A 6,531-nucleotide genomic window follows, 5' to 3' on the forward strand; every position below is an offset into this window, starting at 1 on the left:
TCAGGCTCATCAAATCAGCCTGCCCCACATGTGGCCCATACGTATAGAGCCACCCAATTAGACAAGATGGATGAAGCAAAGAAGTGCAAACCGACAGGAGCCGGATGTAGATCGATCCTGAGAGACACAGCCAGAATACAGAAAATACAGAGGCGAATGCCAGCAGCAAACCACTGAACTGAGAACGGGACACCGTTGAAGGAATCAGAGAAATGATCGAAAGAGCTTGAAGGGGCTTGAGACCCCATATGTACAACAATGCCACTCAACCAGAGCTTCCAGTGACCAAGCTACTACCCAAAGACTATACATGGACTGACCCTGGACTCTGACCTCATAGGTAGCAATGAATATCCTAGTAAGAGCACCAGTGGAAGGGGAAGCCCTGGTCCATAAGACTGAACCCCAGTGAACTAGACTGTCGGGGAGGCAGCAATGGGGGAGGGTGGGAGGGGAACACCCATAAGGAAGGAGGGGGGGAGGGGATGTTTGCCCGAAACCGGAAAGGGAATAACACCTTTAAATGTATATATAAGAAATACTGCAAGTTAATAAAAAAAAATCAGAAATTGGATTTGTACAACACTAATGCTCGTATGGTAATTAGCCATCACCCCCATGCGATACATTACTATTCTTCTGATGGAGAAGATGATCATGTGATCACTCCAAATGAATAAACTAATGGTGGGAGCTTGTAAACTGCTATGTTTGAAAAAGTAATGCTATACCTGGTAACCACTTCCAAGAACCCAAACTCTAAGGCATTCTTCTGCAGATTCTCTCGAGGCTTAAGATCTTTCACAACTCTGTCTACCTAGACATCAAGCCCAGTAACATCTTTGTCATAAGATGCAAAGTGACCCTCCTGGAGGCCTGGGATGTTGAAAATAAAGCTAGCTGATTGGCTTCTTTCTGCTGATGTGATATATAATATTGGTGACCTGGGTCATGTGACATTAACAGTAAACCCAGAGTAGAAGAAAGGTATTTCCTGTGCTTTCAGGTTAATGAGATCTTGGAAGGGAACAGCCAACAACTTCCCAAAGCATATTTTGCTTATGGCTAACAACTGCAATGTCTTGAGGAAGAGAGTCATTGCCCACTAGTGGTAACATGTGACACCACAAAAGTGACTTAACTGACATTCCTCAGGAGCTCCCAGATTACTTTTATTGTCTACTCAGGTGCACTGAGAGAAGGTCAGCAGGCCCCTCAGAGAGACATCCACCACAGTGGTCCTGGACCCTTGGGAGCCTACACAGAGTGAAATAACACAAGACATCTGGTAGGAGAAAGTGTAGAAAGTGCTCAAGCTTTCCCAGTGGGGAATCTTCCTTTGAAGAACTCATCTCTCACTGGGCAGGCATTTTATCACACAACTTTCAGAAACATCTTGTAGGATGGAGAAATGACCAGGTTGGATGTCCAAATATTTCAAAAGCAATCCTGATTCGGCTTCTCTTGACAAAACCACAAAGCTTCAAGCAATTGTCTCACGTACAATAATTGCTAAGCACCTCTCAACCCTGTTGTAATATGTCTAGTGCCACCTACTGAGAACTTCCGGTGAATAATGGCTGATGTCTTATCTGATATTGTATTATTAAATAAAAGATTACTATTATGTGAGATGATTAGAAATAAGGCTATGGATATTCCTGAGCTGCATATTAATGTGTGCAACAAAATTAATAGGCAAAGGAGCCAAGGGACCTTGACTACTCCCCCTAAAGAAGACTGGTGTTACAGTCCCAAGGCTACTGAGTGCTTGGGCTGTGAGATATTCTGTGTTCCTTTTGCATGACCTTGCTCGATTAGCTTCCCACTGACTTTGTCCCTTTGTATGAAAGCTTTCTACTGACTCTGTCCCATCTCTCCCCTGCAAATTGTATATAAGATGCTGCATAAGTTCTTATAAAACTTCTTAATGAATTTGCTTGGCAGGATCCATCAGCTTATGCAAGACTTCTGGCCTCAAACTTTCTTCTGTATCTTCTCGTCCCCGGTCCTCCCTCTCTACACTTGTTCAGGATCCTATTCCTGTGGCTTTGGGTCAGGAATATATATCTAAGAATAGAAACAGTATCTGTGTGCCCTCAGCTTACCACGGTGTTGCTGAATTCCTCTTCAAATGTCTTTTACAGTGTGAACGTTATCCTATAGTATATAAATTCCTATAAGGCTAAGGCTAATCTTACTGGGAAACACCCTCAAAGACATTCTCAGAAATAGTGTTCAATCAATGAATCTCATGACCCATTGGAGTTGACACATAAAGTTAGCCATCATAAAGCTAAATAATGGTTAATAAAGTTAAGCATCATTAACTCACTGTTAAAGGAATGAATGTTTACAATGATGATTATGATAGTGACAAGAACAAAATATATCTCCTAACACTGCAGTGAAGATTACATGAGTTATGTGTGTAGGCTGCTAAGAACACTGTACTTGGTGCAGAGTGATTTGTTAATGCTTGCTATAATTACTTGATTTGGTCAATTAACTCCTCTTTCCGATGCTGTAAGAATCATCAAAGCAGGAGGTAAGTCAGTATTTACAGAGCAGTAGTCAGCATCAGAGAAGGATGGCAAGAGGTTTGGGCTGAAAGATTTCGAAGACCAACATGTGAGGTTCCTCATTTTATATAGAAGGGCACAGGCATAGTTTCTATTATCCTAAAGACAATTAAACATCATACACATGCAATAATGGTTCTCTATCCAACCTATGTGCTTCAGTTACCTCTTCAGGGTGGTCACACACACACACACACACACACACACACACACACACACACTTTGAAAAGTTTGAAGACTCAACCTCCTATTGGATGGGATCAGTACGGCTAGCACCAAACTCCTTGCCCTCCCCAAGCCTATTCCCCTAAGTCATGAAAATGTAGTGACACTCTCCAGCGCAGTGACCTCTTCTCTGATTATTCCTACATGCAGACCCTCATGTAAATATCACTTAAATGCAGTGCCAAGTTAGCCCTCTGCTCAGAAATCCCTCCTTGTAGCCATATTAGCTGTCTGACCCTACCTCCTCACATACCCCATCAATACTTGAGCCGCTGGCCAATATGAACTATTTTATGGTACTGTGTAAATGCGCAAATGTTCTGCCATCTTCCCTGAGTTCTCAAATAAAGTGGGAGGGAGGCCCACAAGGGCCAAGAAGGCACCTGCAGCATGGTTGGCTAGCCTGTACACCTCTTAGGACAGGGGTCTGAGACTCCTGGCCCTTTCCACACTTTTCTGACCCTCCTTTTCAAGGCTGCCATAAATCTTGGTGTTATCTGGTGTTGGCCAGTTCACACTGTAAACGTCTTGTCCAAGACAAACCAACCCCCCCCCCGCCTCCCAGGTGAGAAAATCTCAGCCTCAGACCCTAAGATCACATCCACTAAAGATAGCTCTGTTAAATTATAATCTCAACCAACCAGGCACCTCCCTCATGCACACAGAGCAACTTCACCCTACCTCTCTAAGGAAGAGACAGTCTGCCTTTCCTCCGTTCCAGAGTTCTCTTTTGTCCACAGGAAATGCTATTTTAGCCAGGGAACTCTCTAAAAGAAAAGTCTGTTGCTGAAAGGAATCAGCTCAGCTGGGAAACCTTCCATGAGAGCCGACAAAACTGGCAGGTCCTGGAGCCCAGGGACCAGTTCCTCCATCTCAGCACTTGCAGGGAAGGTAGACAAACTCTGAGAGGCAGGGAACATTCAGCACCAGCAGTAAAGCGTTCATCTTCACCCGCTAGCAGTACGTGCTGGATGGCAAACCCTCCCTCCCTTCCCTGGTGAGTCTAAAGGCAAGCACAGCAATGCCTCTGTAACAAGGCAGGTGCTGACGGTAGAGCCTATGTCAGCACCTCTCCTCCATATAAGTTCCAGAAGGTCTGGCCTACCAAGTTACATTTGGGCAGGGTCCGTGGACACTGGGCACGCATGCCTTTAATTCCAGAAATCAGAAGGCAGAGCAAAAGGAGCTCTGTGAGCTTGTGGTCACCCTGGTCAATATAGTAGGCTCCAAGCAAGATAGTAATGTACTGTCATTCATATGCATATGCATATACATGTACATCATATGCACATACACACATACGTATACATACACATCATATGCATGTGCATGTGCATATACATATATCATATACACATACACATATATCATTAAAAATAAGTGCGGTGTATAGTTAAGAATGGAGTTCTTGGGTAGGCTTGGCGCAGTCGTGGTGAGTGTCTTTTGTCTCAGCACCCAGGAGGCAAAGGCAAGCAAATCTCTTAAGTTCAAGGATATCCTAGTCTACAGAGTGAGTTTCAGGACAGCCAGGGTTACAAACAGAAACGCTGCTTGGGAAAAACAAGGACGATAGGGGAGGGAGAAAGAGGAGAAGGGAAGAGAGGGAACGAAAGGAGTGAGGGGAGAGAAAAAAGGGAGAGAGACTGGAGCTCTTAAGCAAGATGTGTATGTATGAGGTGGCCAGCACTCTGGGGGTGCTAGGCAAGCACTCGGCTACTGCGCTACCTCGCATCCCGCTAGTTCTCAGAGCACAGAAATTCAAACCACTCAATTTAGAATGGGATTCGAGATCCTCTCATTTTCCACTTACTATCCTGACTGTGGGGTAAAGTTTGGATATTACCTTATTCTACTTTGCCCCAAATGGTGTTTCATATGAAAGCATCATATCTGCAGATGATATTTGAAGCAACCTGCCTATCCCCACAGAACCTGTCATGCCTGTAGGTCCAGCTACTCTGAGGTTCAATGCCACACACACACACTTCGGAATATATAGAAACAGACTTGTCTTTCCAAAACCACACCTGTGCATCTCGGACTCCAACATACGAGCCACGCTTTAGCCATGTGCAAACCCCACCCCCTTGGTCTGTAAATGGGAAGCATAGTTACTTTACTGAAGAATAGAAATTGAGCGAGGCAATAAGAAGTGGATTCACTGCAGGGTCTAGCCACAGCTAAAGCTTTAAGATGTACTCCTCACTGTCCCTCTGATTCCTTCTTGGCCAGGGTTATCATACCTCACAGTGCTTGCAGGCCACAGGGAGCATGGTGGAGGAGCATAAAAAGGAGGACTACATATCCCAGAGACCAGTGCTTCTTCTTTAGAAACACTCACTTAAAATCAAAGCAGGAATTTATGTGCCTAAAAAAATTCATTACCTTGGCCCAATTGTACAGCAGCCTTACAACAAAAATATTCCCCCTAGTAATCTAAGAGGCCACCATTTAGCATACTTGATGCAAATTTCCATATTCCCCCCATAGGTATAAAGATTAAACATTCAAATTTTCAAAAGAAATGAATTGGAATGAAGACATCCACAGCAAACTATTTCATATCCATTAGTTATCATTTACACATCAAATACATGTAGCATAAGACCAAATATACAGAATTTCCACATTTATATAGAGTAATCAACATAGTGCACAATTTAAATCTATCTTACAGTCAAGTGTACAAGTGGAAGTATGGCTTGTAAACTACTAACAGTAACTGTGCTAAAGTAACTCGTAGCTCCAGAAAAAACACTGTATGACACCTCCCAACTGGAGCCCTCGATAGGGAGTTGCTATTCACTGTGTTTGCAAACCAGATGATACAGACACATGTCCTCCATCAGCCCCAAGCAGCTGAGAGGTAGGCTGAAATCATGCCAGTGTAGGTCTTTACTACCTCAGATATCAGGGGAGACCTGGACATCTTCCATACATTTGGATACACAAGGCGAGATGGTGATTACCAGTTATTAGCAAAGCTTGCCTGTCAGAAAGGTCCCCACACTCTCCAGCAATGCATTTCGTGTTGAATAATTTGGGTTCCTTTTCCTTGATCTTCTTGTTTTCCTTAGAGTGGTGAAAGCATTTGGGAGTTGTCAATGCATTTTAGATTGGATGTTCCCAAAAACAGAATTAAAATGAGCTAATGTAAAAGTGACATCTAGCTGCATGAGGTCCTGTCTCAAGTAGGGAGGAAGGGGAACAAGTAACATGTAGCCATGACTTTTACTTATGCCCACTTTACACAAAATAAGTAAATAACTTGACCTAAACCATGCATCCAAGTCTTTCCACTTGCCACACCACTTACAGACACATCCTCTAATCAGTGACAGCCTTTGGGGTACTATCTAAGCAACCATCTAGTCTCCATTCCCTGAACAATACTGAATCACACACTTTCTAGTGCCTAGGCCTGATGTGCTTTGTAATGGACAGTGTACATCAGCACAGCCATATACACACATGCAACAGTGTCTGTATATATACATCTGCATTTACTATAAGTAAATACAGAGAGACGAGCACAGAAAGTTCTAATAAATTAAATACAACGGTTTGGACAGATGACTAAATATAGATGACCCGGGGTATCTCCAGAGATTTTTTAAAACTTCTCATATAAAATATAATCTCTTTGTACATTGTTTATCGGTGCCGTAACTTTTGATACTAGAACAAAGTTTCAAAGAAGTAAAGAAACACACTGGGCCGGAAC

The 6,531-nt window shown here is 43.3% G+C and overlaps 1 pseudogene; it reads left to right on the forward strand.

Moving 5' to 3' along the window:
* Window positions 1-596: 596 nt before the first annotated feature.
* On the forward strand, window positions 597-1,275 carry LOC116901194 (annotated as a pseudogene).
* The last annotated feature ends 5,256 nt before the right edge of the window (window positions 1,276-6,531 follow it).

This window comes from Rattus rattus, chromosome 1 (assembly GCF_011064425.1).
Source record: "Rattus rattus isolate New Zealand chromosome 1, Rrattus_CSIRO_v1, whole genome shotgun sequence".
NCBI lineage: Eukaryota > Metazoa > Chordata > Mammalia > Rodentia > Muridae > Rattus > Rattus rattus.